This window comes from Sminthopsis crassicaudata, chromosome 3 (genome assembly GCF_048593235.1).
Source record: "Sminthopsis crassicaudata isolate SCR6 chromosome 3, ASM4859323v1, whole genome shotgun sequence".
In the NCBI taxonomy this organism is placed as follows: Eukaryota; Metazoa; Chordata; class Mammalia; order Dasyuromorphia; family Dasyuridae; genus Sminthopsis; species Sminthopsis crassicaudata.
The window spans coordinates 410,417,647-410,441,213 of record NC_133619.1 but is presented as its reverse complement, the minus strand read 5'-3'; the positions used below and the strand labels follow the sequence as shown (position 1 = coordinate 410,441,213).

Sequence of the window (23,567 nt, the reverse complement as noted above, 5' to 3'; positions counted from 1 at the left end):
AATTCATTACATGTCCTCATTGACATCATTAATATAACTATTTGCTAATTAGAGTTTTGGCTTTTAATTTGATTTAGGGGCAGAAAGCACATTAAAATAGTGGGTGTTATCACAATTTATATGTTCACATTTAGTGGTGCAATTTACTTATCTGTTCATGATTGGTGGGCATCATCCCAATGATGGGCTTTATAAAGTATAGCCATGTTTTTAAAAATATTTTATATTCAAGTATATTAATATAATGTTGCTAGTGTTAAATTCAGCATGTAATTAAAATAACAGTAAAGTGAAGATGTATCATGTCAATTTCATATTAGGTTACCATTACAACATATCTTCCTATTACCTGAATGCTTTTTTCTATCCTAAAATATCTACTACATTAGTACACTCTTCAGAGAATTGAGGATGACATCTTGCCTTCATGGAGTTCCATCCTTGGGAAACTGACTATCATCCTCATTACCCATTTAGCAAGGAAAAAAACAATTGTTCTGCTAGTACTGAATTCACAAGTCAATAATTTATCTTTAACAATCTTAAAGAAGTCATCATCTGCTTCTGCAAGAGTTAAATTTTATAGAGTTCCAATTTACATTTTGTAAAACATTCTGGAAACATGACTTAGATAGCTTTGTAGCTGCCATAGCCATTTTCTTTACTATCAGATATTCCAAAGGGGTTCTCAGTGAATTAGAAATTCTATTGCTTGGCACATCCGTTGACAAACCTCAATTTATTTTCCTCTAAGCAAAGCTGAAAGCAGGTGGGCTTACTAAAGTATAATTCAGATTCCAAAGTCTCTAGTTTTACTTTTGTATATTGGAAAGGTGCCACACATGTGCCACACAAAAAGTTTTTCTCTCCCATTTTTTGTGTAAGGTATTGTTAGTCCTCAAACTGGCTCTCAGACAAAGAAGAAAGATTTGAATTAATGATATTTGTGAACTGGAAGTAAACCCATACAGTAGACTAAGAAACAAAATTTAGGGTCACATTGCATGCTTTCAAATTCATGGTTGGCATATATATAAAATAATGATCTGAGTTATATGGAAGACCAAAAAAAAAATGAATAAGATGTGGTCTTTCCCAACAAGAAGTAGAAGTAGAAGAAAATGAAGTAGGGCAATAAAAACAAGAAAATCCAATAAAAATTAAAATGCAGTTTTCAGAAAGGAACTATGAATTAGATATCATGAGATATTCATATGTGAAAAAGATAACTTTCTACTGGAGTGAATTGGCCAATTTTATCAAGGGAGCAAGGGCCAATTTTCTTGAAGGTGGTAGGAATTAGGAATTGACAACTAGGCAAGCTTTGGGAAGCTGGTACAAGGCTCTAAGGTTTTGTTTTGTTTTGTTTTGTTTTGTTTTGTTTCTTATGAATAAGAAAGTACAGACTAGAACTAGAAGATGATTGAGTCTTCATTTTGGTGTTATCAGAGAAAATGTAAAGAAGGAATGTGAGATAACCTCCCCCCAAAACAGTTTAGAAAAAAAAAAAAGATTATGTTGGCTTTAAATTGCAGGATATAAATTTTTAATGATATATTTTTATTTTCAAAATATTTGCAAAGCTAGTTTTCAACATCCACCATTGCAAAACATTTTTTTTCCAACTTTTGCCCCTTCCCTTTCCCTCTCCCCTAAATAGCAAGTAATCCAACATATGTGAAACTATGCAATTCTATTATACATATTTCCACATTTACCATGATGCATAAGAACAATCAGATCAAACAGGTAAAAACATGAAAAAGAAAACAAAATACAAATAAACAACAAAAAAGGTGAAAATATGTTTTGATCCACACTCAGTCCCCACAGCGCTCTTTCTGGATGCAGATGGCTCTATCCATCACAAGTCTATTGGAAATAGCCTCAATCACCTCGTTGTTGAAAATAATCATGTCCAACCCAATTAATCATCACATAATCTTATTACTGTGTATAATTTGTTGTTGTTGTTGTTGTTGTTGTTGTTGTTGTTGTTGTTGTTGTTGTTGTTCTATTCTCCTCACTTAGCATTAGTTCATGAAAAACTTTCCAGGCCTTTCTGAAATCATACTGCTCATCATTTCTTTTAAAATAATAATATACCATAATTTATTCATCCATTCTCCAACTGATGGGCCTCCACTCAGTTTCCAGTTCCTTGCCATTAAAAAAAGGGCTGCTATAAACATTTTGCCCATGATCTCTTTGGAATACAGACTCAATAGAGACACTGCTGGATCAAAGGGTATCTACAGTTTGATAGCCCTTTGGGCATAGTTCCAAATTGCTCTTGAGAATGATTGCATCCACCAAAAATCTGTTCATGTCCCACTTTTCCTACACCCCCTCTGATATCATCATTATTTTTTTCCTGTCATCTTAGCCAATCTGAGAGGTATGTAGTAATACCTCAGAGTTGTCCTAATTTGCATTTCAGTGATCAACAGTGACTTAGAGCAATTTTTCATATGACTAGAAATAGTTTTAATTTATTAATCTGAAAATTGCCTGTTCATATCCTTTGACAACTTATCAATTGAAGAATGGCTTGTATTTTTTATAAATTTGAGTCAATTCTCTATATAATTTAGAAATAAGGCCTTTATCAGAACTAGGTTATAGTTTTCATTTTTAAGAAAATCCATCATCTGATGTCATACTGCACCTTCATATGACCCTATGAATATAGATCATGCTGAAGCCAGATTTTTCTATTCCTTGCACCAACCATCCCCAGACATTGCATGGCCACTACCTCTTTTATGTCATTTGTCATGGTGTCTCCACTGGGAATGTCCTATTCCTCATTCCACATCCCCTTTACCTGTTTTCATAGGTCCAGAGCAAACCCTACTTACATCCTAAAGTTTAATCTCATTTTCCCAAATGGCAAAATGTTCTCTTTTAGACTTCATAAGACAATTATGTCAGAATTTTGTACCTTTATTTTATTTTTTTTATTATATATATATATATATTTTATAATATTATCCCTTGTATTCATTTTTCCAAATTACCCCCCCTCCCTCTATTCCCTCCCCCCGACGACAGGCAATACCATACATTTTACATGTGTTACAATATAGTCTAAGTACAATACATGTGTGTGAATATCATTTTCTTGTTGCACAATAAACATTAGAATCCGAAGGTACATGCAACCTGGGCAGACAGATTGTAGTGCTAACAATTTACATTCCCCTCCCAGTGTTTCTTCTCTGGGTGTATCTACCTCTGTCCATCATTGATCAACTGGAAGTGAGTTGGATCTTCTTTATGTTGAAGATTTCCACTTCCATCAGAATACATCCTCATACAGTATTGTTGTTGAAGTATACAGTGATCTTCTGGTTCTGCTCATTTCACTCAGCATCAGTTGATTTAAGTCTCTCCAGGCCTCTCTGTATTCCTCCTGCTGGTCATTTCTTACCGAGCAATAATATTCCATAACTTTCATATACCACAATTTACCCAACCATTCTCCAACTGATGGACATCCATTCATCTTCCAGTTTCTAGCTACAACAAAAAGAGCTGCCACAAACATTTTGGCACATATATGTCTCTTTCCGCTCTTTAGTATTTCTTTGGGATATAATCCCAGTAGTAGCGCTGCTGGGTCAAAGGGTATGCACAGTTTGATAACTTTTTGGGCATAATTCCAGATTGCTCTCCAGAATGGCTGGATTCTTTCACAACTCCACCAGCAATGTATTAGTGTCCCAATTTCCCCACATCCCCTCCAACATTTGTCATTATTTGTTCCTGTCATCTTAGCCAATCTGACAGGTGTGTAGTGGTATCTCAGAGTGGTCTTAATTTGCATTTCTCTGATCAGTAGTGATTTGGAACACTCTTTCATGTGAGTGGATATAGTTTCAATTTCTTCCTCTGAGAATTGTCTGTTCATATCCTTTGACCATTTATCAATTGGAGAATGGTTCGGTTTCTTATAAATTATGGTCAGTTCTCTATATATTTTGGAAATGAGACCTTTGTCAGAACCTTTGTTTTTAAAAATATTTTCCCAATTTGTTACTTCCCTTCTAATCTGGTTTGCATTAGTATTATTTGTACAGAAACTTTTTAGTTTGATGTAATCAAAATCTTCTATTTTGTGATCAATAATGATCTCTAGTTCTCCTCTGGTCATAAATTCCTTCCTCCTCCACAAGTCTGAGAGGTAGATTATCCTCTGTTCCTCTAATCTATTTATTATCTCCCTCTTTATGCCTAAATCATGGACCCATTTTGATCTTAGCTTGGTATATGGTGTTAAGTGTGGATCCATATCTAATTTCTGCCATACTAATTTCCAGTTTTCCCAACAGTTTTTTCCGAATAATGAATTTTTATCCCTAATGTTGGAATCTTTGGGTTTGTCAAAGATTAGATTGCTATAGATGTACCCTTTTTTGTCCTTTGTATCTAATCTGTTCCACTGATCTACCGGTCTATTTCTTAGCCAATACCAAATGGTTTTGGTGACTGCTGCTATATAATATAGCTTTAGATCAGGTACACTTAGACCACCTTCCTCTGAGTTTTTTTTCATTAGTTCCCTTGCAATTCTTGACCTTTTATTCTTCCATATGAATTTTGTTGTTATTTTTTCTAGGTCATTAAAATAGTTTCTTGGGAGTCTGATTGGTATAGCACTAAATAAATAGATTAGTTTGGGGAGTATTGTCATCTTTATTATATTCGCTCGGCCTATCCAAGAGCACTGAATGTCTTTCCAATTATTTAAATCTGATTTTATTTTTGTGGCAAGTGTTTTGTAATTTTTTTCATATAATTCCTGACTTTTCTTTGGTAGATGGATTCCCAAATATTTTATACTCTCAACATTTGTTTGGAATGGAATTTCTCTTTGTATCTCTTGCTGTTGCATTTTGTTAGTGATATATAAAAATGCCGAGGATTTATGTGGATTTATTTTGTATCCTGCCACTTTGCTGAAATTTTGAATTATTTCTAGTAGCTTTTTAGCAGAGTCTTTGGGGTTCTCTAAGTATACCATCATGTCATCTGCAAAAAGTGATAGTTTAATTTCCTCATTTCCTACTCTAATTCCTTGAATCTCTTTCTCGGCTCTTATTGCCGAGGCTAGCGTTTCTAGTACTATATTGAATAGTAATGGTGATAGTGGGCAACCTTGTTTCACTCCTGATCTTACTGGGAAAGGTTGCAGTTTATTGCTATTGCATATTATGCTTACTGACGGTCTTAAATATATACTCCTGATTATTCTAAGGAATAATCCATTTATTCCTATACTCTCAAGAGTTTTTAGTAGGAATGGATGTTGGATTTTGTCAAATGCTTTTTCTGCATCTATTGAGATGATCATATGGTTCTTATTAATTTGATTATTAATATGGTCAATTATATTAATAGTTTTCCTAATATTAAGCCAGCCCTGCATTCCTGGAATAAATCCTACTTGATCATAGTGTATTATCTTGGAGATGATTTTCTGAAGTCTTTTTGCTAATATCTTATTTAAGATTTTAGCATCAATATTCATTAAGGAGATTGGTCTATAATTTTCTTTCTCAGTTTTCGATCTACCAGGTTTAGGTATCAGTACCATGTCTGTGTCATAAAAGGAATTTGGTAGGACTCCTTCATCCCCTATTTTTTCAAATAATTTATATAACATTGGGGCTAATTGTTCTTTAAATGTTTGGTAGAATTCACATGTGAATCCATCTGGCCCTGGGGATTTTTTCCTGGGGAGTTGATTAATAGCTTGTTCTATTTCTTTTTCTGAAATGGGACTATTTAAGCAATTTATCTCCTCCTCTGTTAATCTAGGGAGCCTATATTTTTGGAGGAAGTCATCCATTTCACTTAAGTTATCAAATTTATTGGCATAAAGTTGGGCAAAGTAACTCCTTATTATTTCTCTAATTTCCTCTTCATTGGTGGAAAGATCCCCCTTTTCATTTGTAAGACTATCAATTTGATTTTCCTCTTTCTTTTTTTTGATCAAATTTACCAAAGGTTTATGTATTTTATTGGCTTTTTCATAAAACCAACTCTTGGTTTTATTTATTAATTCAATAGTTTTTTTACTTTCAATTTTATTGATTTCTCCTTTTAATTTTTGTATTTCGAGTTTAATTTTTGGTTGGGGGTTTATAATTTGGTCTTTTTCTAGCCTTTTAAGTTGTAAGCCCAATTCGTTAATCTTCTCTTTCTCAATTTTCTTCAAATAAGCCTCTAAAGATATAAAATTTCCCCTTATTACCGCTTTAGCTGCATCCCAAAGATTTTGATATGATGTCTCATCATTATCATTATCTTGGGTGAAATTGTTAATTGTTTCTATAATTTGCTCTTTCACCCAGTCATTCTTTAAGATGAGATTATTCAGTTTCCAATTACTTTTTGGTCTATTTACCCCTAACTTTTTACTGAATGTAGCTTTTATTGCATTGTGATCTGAGAAGAAGGCATTTATTATTTCTGCCTTCCTACATTTAATTTTGAGATCTTTATGTCCTAGTATATGGTCAATTTTTGTATAGGATCCATGAACTGCTGAGAAGAAAGTATATTCCTTCCTATTGCCATTCAGTTTTCTCCAAAGGTCTATCATACCTAGTTTTTCTAATGTTCTATTTACTTTTTTAATTTCTTTCTTGTTTGTTTTGTGGTTTGATTTGTCTAAATCTGAGAGTGCAAGGTTGAGATCTCCCACTATTATAGTTTTACTGTCTATTTCTTCTTGCAGTTCTCTTAACTTTTCCTTTAGAAAGTTAGATGCTATACCACTTGGTGCATATATGTTTAGTATTGATATGGCTTCATTATTTATGCTACCTTTCGGCAGGATATAGTTTCCTTCCTTATCTTTTTTAACGAGATCTACTTCTGCTTTTGCTTGATCTGAGATAAGGATAGCTACCCCTGCTTTTTTGGCTTTACCTGAAGCATAATAGGCTCTGTTCCAACCTTTTACCTTTACTCTGTATGTATCTCCCTGCTTTAAGTGTGTTTCCTGTAGGCAACATATTGTAGGGTTCTGCTTTTTGATCCAATCTACTATCCGTCTCCGTTTGATGGGATCGTTCATCCCATTTACATTTACAGTTAAAATTACTAATTCTGTATTTCCTGCCATTGTATTATCCCCAGATTATGCTTTTTTCCCTTGACCCCCCTGATCCCCCTCCCCGATATTTAATTTACAGACCCCCCTTGTGACGCGCAACCCTCCTCTTTTTTTTTTTTTTTTTTTTTTTTTTTTAGGATCCCTCCCCCCTCCCTCCAAGTCCCTTCACTTATTCTCCTTTTCCTTTTCCCTTTTCCTCTCCCCCCTTTTAATGAGGCGAGAGAAAATTCTCTGAAAAACAAATATGTTAATTATTTACTCTTTGAGCCTCTTCTGATGAGAGTAAGATTTACACAATGATTCTCCCCCTCACTAAGTTCCCTCAGATATGGTGTATTTTCTATGTCTCTTCCTGGGATGTAGTTTCCCTCTTTTATCACTCCTTCCCTTTACTACACCCCCCTTTTTTTCTTTTATATCAGTAAAATCAAATTATCCTTGAGTATTTTTTATATACCCACAACAGAGTTACAGTTCTCAAGGGTTCTGTGTACCTTTTTCTGTTTCTCTTCAGTCTTGTGGATGTAGATCAAATTTTTTGTTTAAGTCTGGTTTTTTTCTTAGAAACATATAGAATTCCTCTCTTTCATTGAATGACCATCTTCTTCCATGGAAAAAGATGCTAAACTTAGCTGGGTAGTTCATTCTTGGTTGCAGTCCTTGATCTTTTGCCTTACGGAATATCAGGTTCCAGGCCCTTCTATCTTTTAATGTGGAGGCAGCCAGATCTTGGGTGACCCTTATTGTGGCACCTTGGTATTTAAATTGTTTTTTTCTAGCTGCTTGCAGGATTTTCTCCTTTGTGTGGTAATTCTGCAGCTTAGCCACAATATTCCGTGGTGTTCTTTTTTTAGGGTCTATTTCAGAAGGAGTTCGATGAATTCTTTCCACATCTACTTTCCCTTCTGTTTCTATTATCTCTGGACAGTTCTCTTTGATAATTTCCTGTAAAATAGAATCTAGGCTCTTTTTTTGGTCATAGTTTTCTGGAAGTCCAATAATCCGCAGATTATCTCTCCTAGATCTATTTTCCAGGTCTATAGATTTTCCCAGTAAGTATTTGACGTTGTTCTCCAGCTTCTCATTTTTTTTGTTTTGTTTGACTGATTCTTGGGTTCTCTGTGAATCATTCATTTCTATTTGTTCCATCCTGACTTTTAAGGAGTTATTTTCTTCTTTCACAGTTTTTAGTTCTTTTTGTAAATGCCCAATTTCGTTTTTAAATGAATTATTTTGCTCTATTGAATTTTTTTCCATTTCCCTAATTTTTTTTTTTTGAGAATTATTTTCTTTTTCCAATTCAGAAATTCTATTTTCTTGAGACTTTTTTATCTTTTCCAATTCAGAAATCCTACTTTCTTGTGTTTTTTTAACCTTTTCTAATTCACTAATTTTGTTTCCCTGCATCTCCTGTGAATTCTTTATTTTTTCCAACTCCAATTTCAGGACGTTGTTATTCTCTATCATAACTTCCCTTTCTTTTCCCCATTTTTCTTCGATTTCCCTCAATTTTTTAAGAGCTTCTTCTAGGAGAGAGTTATGTGATGGGGGGCAGGAATCGTTCCCCTTTAGGTTGTTATCTTCTGAATCTGTGCTGTTAACTTCCTCGGGGTTGGATACCCGCTCTTTCTCTGTATAGAAGGAATCTATAGTTTTTCTAGCTTTTTTGCTCATACTTAAAAAATGTTTTGGGGTCTGTCCCTGGGGTAGGAAATTATTTACTTCTTTACCAGCTTCCTCCCAGACCGGATGGATGCAGCGGCTCCTGTGCCTTAGCTAAGATAGAGCTCTGGGAGAGAGTTCCCCACCCCCTCCCTGGAGGTGCCTCAAAGGTGATTAGCACTACTGTGCTTCAAGGGCGTAGAATAGTGAAGACTGCAGGAAGCCCAGCCTATGTGTCCGGGTGGGGAGTGAATGTCTGCAGCAGGTGACGTGAGAAGCCCCTGCGCTGAAACTGGAAGTGTCTGCCAGAAACCGCGGTCCCTAGTTCAAAGGTTCTGCTTCTCTGGGACTTCCTGGAGCTGAGTTCCACTCCCTCCAGCTAAGCTAGGCAGTGTGTGTTGCCTTGGGCCATATCCACCCACTTGTCAGTCTCTTAACTATTCTCAGGAGGTAGCTGTGGCCACACCCCCTGGTGCCAAGAGATTTGCTGAGTCACCCCCCAGGATCGGGGAAAATCTAATCTGAGTTTTAAAATATTTTGGCTTTCTCTTCTGAACTGCTAAATAATTAGCAGAGAAGAGCTAACAGCCTGTGCCAGATTCCTTTACCTCAGTGGCTTCTCTGATCCCAGAGCCCTTCCCAGCGCAATGGGCGCAGTGTGCCCCTACCCCACCGTCTGTGCTGGTCTTTCTTATTCCTCCCCTGAGAACTGACCTTTCCTGTTGAAACTCCAGATTCTCTTCAGCTGGTAAGTCGTGCTTCCAGTCCTTGTGGTATCTATCAGTCCTGAGCTAATTTTGAGACTTAATTTATCTAATTGGTTGTGAGGGAGTGAGGACGTTCACTGAGTCGTGTGTTTCTTCTCCGCCATCTTGGCTCCGCCCCCTGTACCTTTATTTTAATGTAAAATATTATAGTTAACTCTATGACCTATCCCACTCTGAGTCATGAAACTCTATGAGGTAAATGAATAAGACTTACCTAAAATTTGCAATGATCCCACTATAAAACCAAAGCCCTGAATAAAATATGTAGTTGATAGATTCTTGAGGAATGAAAAAATGTATCAAATAATAAATCAAGAAGAAATATGAACCATTATACATTTTTTCTTAATGAAAAGACATTGTAAGAAAAATAAATTAGAAATCAAGGAGCTTTATAAACAACAAAATGAGAGTTCAATTCAACATTATCAACTATTTTTATGTGTAAAAATAGAAAAGCATCAATAACTCATGGACAACAACAACTTTAATTATGAACTTTGTCATTTTATCATCTCTGGACTCATACATACAAATTTTTCATGATCATAGTTGTAAATGAAGTCAATGGTAGTTAACATATTCCTCAGGTCTAAGTCCTATACATTCATTTATGTTTATAGTTCCAGCAGGGATCATTGTGAGACAAAAGCTTTTTACTTGTGCCTTTCATGCAGAGGGGATTCATGAAAATTAAGTGTACATAAAAGGAATTGAAAAGGATTCTATATTGTGGCCATCTAAAAATTATCACGAGATATAGATGCCACTTATACCACTGTGAATGGGGACTTTGTAATTATCTAACTAAAGGTATTTAATAATATTCACTTGTATAAGCCTTTACAGTTACTGCTTTCCCAGTGGAATAGCTCATCAAATTGCTGCAAATGAATTAGATTAAAGTTTAATTTTAATTATTTTCTTCTTTGTCCACTGTACCTGCCTGCCATTACAATTGCTTATAGTAATTTTAAATGCAGAAATTATTTTCTTCAAAGTGTAATTCGGGGGAAATTGCAAATAGATAATACAAAGCCAGTGTTATGCCCTCCAAAAGAAACATAAATAAGAATCCTAGGGAAGCGAAAATTGGACAGAATTGTTTCAATGAGACCTTGTCTCAGTTGTTTTATTACTACAGAAATTTATGAGCAAATGGATGTCATTGAGGCTAGAAAAAAATTGCCATTGCCTCCAAGCAACAAAAGTAAAAGTTGCCCCTCACTAGAGGAAACAAAAAACTGCTTATCATTCCTTCATTCATAAAATCATTTGTTTATAGAAATATGCCAGCAAAATACTTCCCCAAATCAAAATTATCTTTTTTTAAGGAAAGCTAAATGAAATATATGATGTGGGGGGAACAGTGCATTTGTAACCTAAAACTAATTCTGACATTTATTTTAAAGATCAATAATCTTAAAATCCTGTCTGAGTGACAAGCAATAATCTTCAATATTCAGGAACTATCTATAGAAACATTTTAATGTCTTGATCCTTACTATGCTTTCTATCTTAAAGTAGTCTGAAACCATTACCTAATATCAGAAATATTCTATTCCTGTATGTCTTGATAAACCCAGAATCTTGTAATTTGTAGCACTATGTGATATGTTAAACATTAAATAATGAGGAAGGGCTAGGTAACCAAGGCTAGTGGGCAGTCTAGCTGTGAGTGACTTGAGCATTGATGTGTGGCAGTGATTGCTGAGCACACCCAACTGTGCCAGGCGAGGCTGGGAGGCGGGGGCGGCCAGTAGCCCTGTGGAGGGGGAAGGTGCAGGTGTAGGTGTCAAGATGGATCTTGTACTGAATGTGGCAGATTATTATTTTTTCAAGCCATATGTATATCCAAGTACATGGCCAGAGGATGAAATCATCCGATAATCTATCAGCCTTCTAGTTGTAACAAATCTCAGTGCTTATATTTTATATTTCTTTTTTGTAACTCTGAGCTATTATTTTATCTTTGATCACTCATTTAAGAAACATCCACTTTTTTTTAGAAAGCCAAGTATATGGAGAGATTAAACATACTGTCCAAACACTGCCATGTATAAGTATTGCACAGTTTTATTGTTTCTGGCAGAGGTTACAGCAAACTGTTTGACAACATGGAAGATTCAACATGTGGTTAGCTTGGAGTCATTTTAGTATTGTGTCCTTCCTCTTCTTTATGGATATGGGTATCTACTGGATTCATAGGGGCCTTCATCCTAAACTTGGATATAAGTTTTTACATAAGCCTCATCATGTTTGGAAGATTATTACTCCATTTCACCCAATGGATGATTTCCTTTAGAGTCTACCATATCATATATACCCTTTCATCTTTCCATTACACAAAGTGGTTTATTTAGGCCTGTACATCTTGTAAATGTCTGGACAATTTCTATTCATGATGATGACTTCCAAGTTCCAAAATTCTTAGAAGCAATTATTAACTTCTCAGCCTATCACACAGATCACCACCTGTACTTTGATTATAACTATGGCCAATATTTCACATTGTGGGATAGAATTGGAGCCACTTTTAAGTATCTTTCTGCTTTTGAAGACAACGGACCACTAAATTTTTTGAAGACAATAACTGAAGAAAAATTAAATGGCCATACAGGAAATGGTTGCAAGAATGAACAGTTTTCCAATGGAGAGAGTTTAAAGACTAAATAGATTAGTGCACAATCACTGCTAGAGAGCAACATCTGGTAAAGAAAAACCTATTCAACAGACAGCCAAGGGATATCATTAAATTGAACTCTTATGGTGTCATTTGAGAGTTTGTACTTTCAGTGCAATACATATGATCATGGTGATGGATTCCACCAAGATGCTGTGAGCACCAAAACAAGGACTCCACAGTTCCAACATTAGATATTGGACTAAGGTCTCTCTTAACTATTTGTTTCCTGCTGGGAAAGCTGTGGTTCATAGGGCCTCAAAAAATGTACAGAAAGAAAATGATTAAGGGTAGCAGAGTTGATTGCATATAATGTACCTTATGCTCCTCTTCAATGAGGAAGATTAATTTTGTTTAAAAACAAAATTTAGTTTTATAACAAAGAGTTTTTAATCTAAAGGAGGAAAGCCTTATTGTGGCAATGTTAATTGGTCTATCAAAAGATGGGGTGATTACATGCAGTGTCTTTGTGAAGTTACATATTCTGGTATATAAAATTAATAACTAAATAATGTTAATATCCAGTGTAACAAAATTTCTCATCCTCCCATATCAAGGAAATTCATTTTGAGGGATAGTGCCATATGTAAAGTTAAAAAGGCTTTGTGTCTTACAGTGAAGTGAATAAATAGAATTTTTTTTCCTAAATTGAAACTACTCAGATTTATTTGTATGACTTGTCCAGGCCTAAGATTACATAAATAAAACTTTCAGGTGTTTTTAACAATTTAAAACAATAATAATTTTATTTTAATGCTTGAATCTGAATAAAAAATGAAATTTGTTATCTGAATATATATTTGACAGTACTAATTTTATATTAAATAGATGCACTGCACTTTTGATATGTGTCAAAGCTACATATCTGCAATTTTCTATAAAATGGAAAAAATTCTAAATAAATAGCCAATGTGGAAGATTAATTTTGCAATTAAGCCACTTCCCCCACAAAAGTTTTAGCTGAATACTGTGCATGGTAAAATAAATATGGTTTTAAAAAGCATTCTATGGAACTATTTGTATAAATGTCAATAAAAATTAAACATTGTCAAAAAAAAAATAATGAGGAAGGAAGGGAAGGATGTTTTCAATTGTCAGTATCTGCACCTGAAGATGTGTAAATTTACCTTTCCATTCCAGGAAGTAATTAGCAAGTCGTCTCAGAACTTGACTGAGGGTCTATGTACTTTTCCTGAAAAGAGTTTGAAGTTTGTTTTTTGTATTTTGTTTTTTCCTGAAAATATAACTGAATTTTAAAATTTAATATCTGCCACCTTCAATGAAACATTCAATCCTTTGTATGTGTTCTTATGCCATATACTTTGTTTTAACTAAATTGAATTTCTGCAGTAATATCCCTTGGGGAGTAACTGGAAATGCCTTGATGAGGTCACAAAATGAGGGTTTAATCTTATTTTCCAATCAGATTGGGATTGCAGCATTCAAGAAACAAACAAAAAAACAAAAAATGGTGATTCATTTAAAGGATGTATTTTAGTTATGTGAATTTAATGAGAACATATCTGCAGCAGAAAAAAAATGTTTCCTTAAATTCCTCTGGAGATCTTGGAGTGTTTGTGTCAGTAGTGTCTTCATTTGTGTGCAGATATATTTTATTAAATAAATAATGACAGTCTACCTATAGCATTTATATGACCCTACTCTCCTAATGTGACCAACTGACATACTACTCTATTTGAGGAGAATCTATAAGGTCAAATGAAAATTTAGCTGAACTAATGGATTACTATAATTTATGAGCCACTTATGTTTATAAGAGACTGCTTTTCAATCACTCATGAGTCATGTTACCAGATTTACTTCATAAATCTTAGAACAAATAAGAAGAATTATTATTCATAGGAATAGGTTAGGTCCAAAGGATAAAATAATTAATAATTTTAATAATATAGTGTCTGACAAACCCAAGGACCCCAGCCTTTGGGATAAGTACTCAATATTTGACAAAAATTGCTGGGGAAATTGGAAATTAGTATGGCAGAAACTAGGCATTGACCCACACTTAACATGATACACCAAGCTCAGGTCAAAATGGGTTCATGACCTAGGCATAAAGAATGATATTATAAATAAATTAGAAGAGCACAGGATAATTTACCTCTCAGACCTGTGGAAAAGGAAGGATTTTATGTCCAAAGAACTAGAGATTATTATTGATCACAAAATAGAAAAATTTGATTATATCAAATTTAAAAAGTTTTTGTACAAACAAAACCAATGCAGACAGATTAGAATGAAAGTAATAAACTGGGAAAATATTTTTTAACAGTCAAAGGTTCTGATAAAGGCCTTATTTCCAAAATATATAGAGAATTGGCTCTAATTTATAAGAAATCAAGCCATTCTCCAATTGATAAATTGTCAAAGGATATGAACAGACAATTCTCAGATGAAGAAATTGAAACTATTTCTAGCCATATGAAAAGATGCTCCAAGTCATTATTAATCAGAAAAATGCAAATTAAGACAATTCTGAGATACCACTACACACCTGCCAGATTGACTAAAATGACAGGGAAAGATAATGCAGAATGTTGGAGTGGATATGGGAAAATTGAGATACTGATACATTGTTGGTGGAAATGTGAATACATTCAGCCATTCTGGAGAGCAATTTGGAACTGTGCTCAAAGAGTTATCAAACTGTGCTTACCCTTTGACCCAGCAGCATTACTAATATAGCTCAAAGAGATTTTAAAGAAGGGAAAGGGGCCTGTATGTGCAAGAATGTTTGTGGCAACCTTCGTTGTAGTGGCCAGAAACTGGAAACTGAATGGATGGCCATCAATTGGAGAATGGCTGAATAAATTGGTTTATATGAATATTATGGAATATTATTGTTTTGTAAGAAATGACCAATAGAATGATTTCAGAAAGGCCTGGAGAGACTTACATGAACTGCTGTTGAGTGAAATGAGCAGGACCAGGAAATCATTATATACTTCAACAACAATATTATATGATGATCAATTCTGATGGACGAGGCCCTCTCCAACAATGAGATGAGCCAAATCAGTTACAAGAGAGCAGTAATGAACTTAACCAGCTACACCCAGTGAAAACACTCTAAGAGTTGACTATGAACCAGTACATAAAATTCCAATGTCTGCTACATTTTTGACTTCCTTCACAGACTAATTGTACGATGTTTCAAAGTCAGATTCTTTTTATAGAGCAAAATAACTATTTGGACATGTATACTTATATTTTATTCAAGTTATATTTTCACATATTTGACATGTATTGGTTAACCTGCCATCTGGGGGAAGGGGTGGGGGAAAGGAGGGGAAAGTTGAAAAAAATTAGGTTTGCAATTTTCAATACTTGAAAATTACCTAGGCATAAAATTTTTATATAAAAAAAAAAAAAAAAGAGAGAGAGATGACTAGCACGATGTATATAGAAAGGCTTGGAGAGAATTATATGAATGGATGCTAAGTGAAATAAGTAAAACCAGGAGATCATTCAACAACAATAATATATAAGGATCAATTCTGATGGAAGTGGCTATCATTGATAATGAAAGAATCCAAATCAGTTCCAATTGATCAGTAATGAACAGAACCAGCTAACCCTAGGAAAGAACACTGGGAAATTAGTGTGGGCCACAACATAGCATTTACATTCTTTCTGTTATTGTTCGCATACATTTCTGTTTTTTTGTTTGTTTGTTTTTCCCCCCCAGGTTATTTTTACCTTCTTCTAAATCCTATTTTTCTTGTATTGCAAGACAATTGTATAAATATGTACACATATATTTTATTTAACATATACTTTAACATATTTAACATGTATGGGACTACTGGCCATCTAGGAGAGGGGGTGAAGGGAAGGAGGGGAAAAGTTGGAAAAAAACTTTCTGAAAGGGTCAAAGTTGAAAAATTACACATGCATATGATTTGTCAATAAAATGATATTTTAAAAAAGAAATACAACAAAAAAAGAAGAAAAAAATTTAAAAAAACATTAAAACAAAAGTATTTATTTTAAGAACATTTTTTTGGAACTTTGGGCCAATATGGCTGATAGGGCACACACACCTACTTAATCTCCATCTTTGCTCTCAGAATTCATTTCATGAAAAGCCTCGGAATTAGTGATTGATTGGGAAAAAAAATAATTACCAACAGAAGACATTGTTGAAATTCACCAGAAAAGGTCTGTTTTTGCTCAGGGGTGGGGATGGCCATATTGGGTGCAGACTGAGGGCAGGCAGCGTGAGCATGGCAGGCAGCTCACACTAACCAGATCAGAGGGGGAAAGGGGTGTGAGCTCTGCTATTTCTGTGGAAAGAACTTTACCACAGTGTGGATATTTGGCAGCAAGCCAGGATCAGCAGAGAAGTTGTAAACACAGGAGGTAAAGACTATAACCCAAAAAAGCTAGGATCTCTTGGGACATGGCCACTCCCACCCAGAGTGTCTCAGAACTCTCTTGGAGCCTCAAAGTCTTAAAGCACAAACACAGTGTAGTCATTGTTGTCCTGCTAGTGCCTCACTGCTGCCCCCCCACCCCGTGCAGTCTGCAGAGGAAGCCCAGTAACACCATCCAATCCCCCCTCCAAAATAAATAAATAAATAAATAAATAAATAAATAAATAAATAAATAAAGCAGACTGCATTTTTTTTCTTATTTTGTTTTCTTTGATTCTTCTCTGACAAAATGAGCAATAAATTAAAAAGGACTCTAACCATTGATACCTTCCATATGGATAGAGAGCAGACATTAAGCCCTAAGGAGACAAAAAACAGACTATCTCCAGATGAATCCCCATAGGGGAATATGATCTTCTCCTCAAACACAAAACTCTCATAGAAGAAATTAAAAAGTCTCTAACAAGAGAGTTAGAAGAAAAATGGTCAAAGGAAAGGGTAGCTTGGCAAGAAAGTCTGGAGAAGTCATCCCACTCATTTAAACATAGAGTGGATAAAGAAATCAAATACTTGAAAAACAGAATTAGTGAGTTGAAAAAAGAAAATAGCTCTTTAAAAAATAAAACCGGTGAAATGGAAAAAAAAAATTCCATAGAACAAAACAACTCACTTAAATCTTAATTTGACAATTAGAAAAAAAAAAAAGATATAAAAAAATGACTGAAGAAAATAAGTCATTGAAAATCAGAATTGAACAAATGGAATTGAATGACTCAAGGAGACACCAAGAATCAGTCAAGCAAAACCAAAAAAAAAAAAAAAAAAAAATGAAACAATGAAAAAAAATGTCAAATACCTTCTTGGGAAAACAACAGGCCTGGAAAATAGATCCAGGAGAGACAATCTGAGAATTATTGGACTCCCTAAAAAATATGATTAAAAAAAGAGCCTGGACACTATTTTCCAGGAAATTATCTAAGAGAACTGCCCAGAAGTTATAGAAACAGAGGGTAAAATAGATATTGAAAGAATTCATCGATCACCTACTGAAAGGGACCCTAAAAACAAATCTTCAAGAAATATAGTGGCCAAATTCTAGAACTATCAAACCAAAGAAAAAATATTATAAACTATTAGAAAAAGTCAATTCAAATATAGACGAGCCACAATAAGGATTACCCAGGATCTAAGATCAATCACATTAAAGGATCAAAGGGCCTGGAATCTGATATTCTGAAAAATTAAAGAACTTGGTATGCAGCCAAAAACAGCTTACTTAGCTAAAATGAGCATTTTCTTCAAGGGAAGAAGATGGACACTCAACAAAATAATCGAATTTCATCTATTTTTGATAAAAAAAAAAAAGGGATCTAAGCAAAAAAGTTTAATCTCCAAATATAGAACTCAAGAGATTCCTAAAAAGGTAAAAAGAAATCTTATGAACTATATTTCTGCTATAAAGATATATAAAGACCACATCTATAATTTGTTCTAGAAACTAGAGATGGAAAGGAAATTGTACAAGAAAAAGGTAAAGTGGGGGTACTACATCTCATGAAGTGTTCTCATCAAAATTGGCTTAAAGAGAAAAATATAAACATATTTGATTTATGGTGAAACTCTTTCCACTTCATTGAAAAGTTAGAGGGGAAAAGTGAAAAGGGAAGGAGTAAGCTAAGTGGAAATGAATACAGAAATTGTAAGGAAAACGGATAAGATAGGGGGAAGAACTCTAAGGTGAGGGGAGTGATACTAAAAAGGGAGAGCTGTGAGAAGCAAATGGCGCTCACAAATTTAATACTGGGGAGGGGGTAAGAGAGAAGTAAATTAGAAAAGCATAAACTGGGGTTAACAAGATGGCAAGTAATACACAATTAGTCATTTTAACCACAAAGGTGAATGGGGTAAACTCCCTCATAAAGAGTAAGTGGTTAGCAGACTGGATTAAAAGCCAGAAACAAGAAACACATCTGAAGCAGGGTGATACGTACAGAATAAAGGTAAAGGGTTGGAGCAGAATCTACTATGCTTCAGGTGAAGCAAAAAAATAGGGGTAGCCATCCTCATCTCAGACCAAGCAAAAGCAAAATTTGATTTAATTAAAAGAGATAAGGAAGGGCACTATATCATGCTAAGGGTAGCATAGATAATGAATCAATGTCAATACTAAACATATATGCACCAAGTGGTGTAGCATCTAAATTCTTAAAAGAGAAATTAAGAGAGCTGCAAGGAGAAATAGACAGCAAAACTATAATAGTGGGAGTTCTCAATCCTGCACTCTCAGAATTAGATAAATCAAATAAATAAGAAAGAAATCAAAGAGGTAAATAAAATACTAGAAAAGTTAGTTATAATAGATCTTTGGAGAAAACTAAATGGAAACAGAAAGGAGTACACTTTCTTCTCAGCAGTTCATGGAACCTATACAAAAATTGATCATATATTAAGACATAAAACTCAAACTCAAATGCAGTTAGGCAGAAATAGTAAATACATCCTTTTCAGACAACAATGCAATTAAAATTACATTCAATAAAAAGCCAGGGAAAAATATATCCAAAAATAATTGGAAACTAAATAATCTCATCGAGCCAATCATAGACATAATTAATAAATTCACCCAAGAAAATGACAATAATACCAATCATACCAAAATATGTGGGATGCAGCCAAAAAAGTAATAAGGGAAAATTTTATATATCTAGTGGCCTACTTGTATAAAATAGAGAAAGAAAAGGTCAATGAATTGGGCTTGCAACTAAAAATGCTAGAAAAAGAATAATAATAGATAAACACTAAACTTGAAATTCTAAAAATAAAAGGAGAGATTAATAAAATTGAAAGTAAAAAAAACTATTGAATTAATTAATAAAACTAACAGTTCTATGAAAAAACCAACAAACTAGACAAATCCTTAGCAAATCTAATTTAAAAAAATGAAAGAGGAAAATCAAATTGTTAGTCTCAAAAATGAAAAGAAAGGACTCGCCACTAATGAAGAGGAAATTAGAGCAATAATTTGGAGTTACTTTGCCCAAATCTATGCCAATAAATTCGATAACTTAAATGAAATGCATGAATATCTTCAAAAATATAGCTTGCCCAGATTAACAAAGGAAAAAGTAAATTGGTTGAACTGTCCCATCTTAGAAAAGAAATAGAACAAGCTATTAACCAACTCCCTAAGAAAAATCCCCAGGATCAGATGTATTTACATGTGAAATCTACCAAACATTTAAAGAACAATTAGCTCCAATGTTATATAAACTTTTTGAAAAAATAGGGATTCAAGAGTCCTACCAAATTACTATTATGACACAGAAATGTTACTGATACCTATACAAGGTAGGTTGAAAACAGAGAAAGAAAATTATAAACCAATTTCCCTACTGAATATTGATGATAAAATTTTGAATAAAATATTAGCAAAAATATTACAAAAAATTACCCCAAGATAATATACTATGACCAAGTAGGATTTATACCAGGAATGCAGGGCTGGTTCAATGTTAGGAAAACTATTAGTATAATTGACTATATCAATAATCAAATTAAAAGCACTATAGGATCATCTCAATAGATGCAGAAAAATATTTGACAAAATACAACATCCATTCCTAATGAAAACACTTGAGAATATAGGAATAAATGGACTATTCCTTAAAATAGTCAGGAGCATATATTTAAAACCCTCACTAAGAATCATATGTAATAGGGATAAACTGGAACCTTTCCCAACAAGATCAGGAGTGAAACAAGGTTGCCCACTGTCATCATTTCTATTCAATATTATATTAGAAACACTAGTCTTGGCAATAAGAGTTGAGAAAGAGAAAAAAGTTAGAGTAGGTAATGAGGAAACCAAATTATCACTCTTTGCAGATGATATGATGGTATACTTATAGAACCCCAGAGATTCTACTAAAAAGATACAAGAAATGATTAACAACTTTAACAAAGTTGCAGAATACAAAATAAATCCACATAAATCCTCAGCATTTTTATACACCATCAACAAAATCCAACAGCAAGAGATACAAAGAGAAATTCCATTCAAAATAACTGTGGATAGCATAAAATATTTGGGAATCTGTCTACCAAAGAAAAGTCAAGAATTATATGAGCAAAATTACAAAACACTTGCCACAAAAATAAAGTCAGATTTAAATAATTAGAAAGACATTCAGTGCTCGTGGATAGGCCGAGCAAATATAATTAAGATGACAATACTCCCTAAACTAATCTATTTATTTAGTACTATACCAATCACACCCCCAAGAAACTATTCTAATGACCTAGAAAAAATAACAACAGAATTCATATGGAACAAAAAAAGGTCGAGAATTTCAAGGGAAGTAATGAAAAAAAAATTAAATGAAGGTGGTCTAACTGTACCTGATCTAGAACTATATTATAAAGCAACAGTCACCAAAACCATTTGGTATTGGCTAAGAAATAGACTAGTTGATCAGTGGAATAGGTTAGGTTCAAAGGGCAAGATAGTGAATAAAAATAGCAATCTAGTGTTTGACAAACCCAAAGATCCCAACTTTTGGGATAAGAATTCATTATTTGACAAAAACTTCTGGGAAAACTGTAAATTAGTATGGCAGAAACTAGGCATGGACCCACATTTAACACCACATACTAAGATAAGATCAAGATGGGTCCAAGATTTAGGCATAAAGAAGGAAATCATCAATAAATTGGAGGAACATGGGATGGTTTACCTCTCAGACTTGTGAAGGAGGAAGGAGTTTGTGTCCAAGGGAAAACTAGAGACCATTATTGATCACAAAATAGAAAATTTTGATTACACCAAATTAAAAAGTTTCTGCACAAACAAAACTAATTCAAACAAGATTACAAAGGGAAGTAACAAATTGGGAAAACATTTTTACAGTTAAAGGTTCTGATAAAGGCCTCATCTCCAAAATATACAAAGATTTGACTTTAAGTTATAAGAAATCAAGCCATTCTCCAATTGATAAATGGTCAAAGGATATGAACAGACAATTTTCAAATGATAAAATTAAAACTATTTCCGCTCATATGAAAGAGTGTTCCAAATCACTATTGATCAGAGAAATGCAAATTAAGACAACTCTGAGATATCATTACACACCTGTCAGATTGGCTAAGATGACAGGAACAAATAACAATGAATGTTGGAGGGGCTGTGGGTAAACTGAGACACTGATGCATTGTTGGTGGAGTTGTGAATGAATCCAAACATTCTGGAGTGCAATCTGGAATTATGCCCCAAAAGTTATCAAATTGTGCATACCTTTTGTTCTAGCAGTGATACTACTGGGCTTATGTCCCAAAGAAATGCTAAAGAAGCGAAAGGGACCTGTATGTGCCAAAATATTTGTGGCAGCCCTTTTTGTAGTGACTAGAAACTGGAAAATGAATGGATCCCCATCAATTGGAGAATTGTTGGGTAAATTGTGTTATATGAATATTATGGAATATTATTGTTCTGTAAGAAATGACCTGCAAGATCAATACAGAGAAGTTTGAAGAGACTTACATGAACCAATGCTGAGTGAAATGAGCAGAAAAAGGAGATCATTATACACTTCAACAACAATACTGTATGAGGATGTTTTCTGATGGAAGTGGATATCTTTGACAAAGAGAAGATCTAATTCAGTATGAATTGATCAGTGATGGCCAGAATCAGCTACACCCAGAGAAGGAACACTGGGAAATGAGTGTAAACTGTTTGCACTTTTGTTTTTTCCAAGGTTATTTTTACCTCATGAATACAATTCTTCCTGTGCAACAAGAAATTTGGTTCTGCACACATATATTGTATCTAGGGTATACTATAACATATTTAACATGTGTAAGACTGCATGCCTTCTAGGGGAAAGGATAGAGGCAAGGAAGGGAAAAAGTGGAACAGAAGTGAGTGCAAAGGATAACGTTGTAAAAAATTACCCATGCATTTGTTTAATGACCATGTTAGTACCCTGCATACCTTAGAATCAGCCAGAGTCAGAATAAGCAAAAGTCTTTATTCTTGGTCTTTTGGAGTTACTATCAGAGGAATAGATATAGGTATCTTCCACACCTCCTTTCTCTCCCTCCACCACCAAAGAATGATCCTGTTTGTCCTACTCTACTCTCTGATGCTCCTTTTATTCACTGTATACACCCACAAATCAAGCCAACACAAGATGGGAGTCGGGTTATTCATCCAAGCTCATAGAGTATTGTCAAATTTGTAATTAGTCTCAAGTGCTTAGACTAAATGCAACTCAGATTTTCAGCCTTTTACACATATGTACTGTCAAATACAAAGTTATAATTATAAAATAAAAAATAAAATAAAATGAATATTTTTTATTTTTCCCAGTAATATTTAAAATCCTTTTACATTTGTTCTTTTTCTTTTAAATATTTTGAGCGCAAAATTATCTCCTTATTCTCACTCCAGGAGTTTGTTTTTTTTTTAAAGCACATATGAAAATATGTACAACTTATCCATAAAAGCCATGTTGTGGCCTCACTCAAAAAAAATGAGAGAGAGAGAGAGGGGGGGGGCGAGAGAGAGAGAGAGAGAGAGAGAGAGAGAGAGAGAGAGAGAGAGAGAGAGAGAGAGAGATGCTTTAATCTGTATTCAGACACAATCAATTCTTTCGTTGGACCTGGGTAAGATTTTCCATCATAAGTTCTTCAGAGGGTCATTGTATTGTTGAGAATAGAAATGTCATTTACAACTGATCATCCCACAAAATTGTTACTTATACACATACATTTCACTTAATTAAGTTCAAGAAGGACTTTCCAGGTTTTTCAGAGAGCATTATGCTCATCATTTCCCAAAGAATAATAATACTTTAATTTATTAAGCTATTCCTCAATTGATGGACATACTCTCACAATATTTTGCCCTGATAATAGAGCTGCTATAAATAATTTTT

The 23,567-nt window shown here is 34.1% G+C and overlaps 1 pseudogene; it reads left to right on the top strand.

Annotated features, from left to right (window-relative positions):
- The first annotated feature begins 11,355 nt into the window (after nucleotides 1-11,355).
- LOC141559614 (lathosterol oxidase pseudogene) lies at nucleotides 11,356-12,231 on the top strand (annotated as a pseudogene).
- Nucleotides 12,232-23,567: the final 11,336 nt, after the last annotated feature.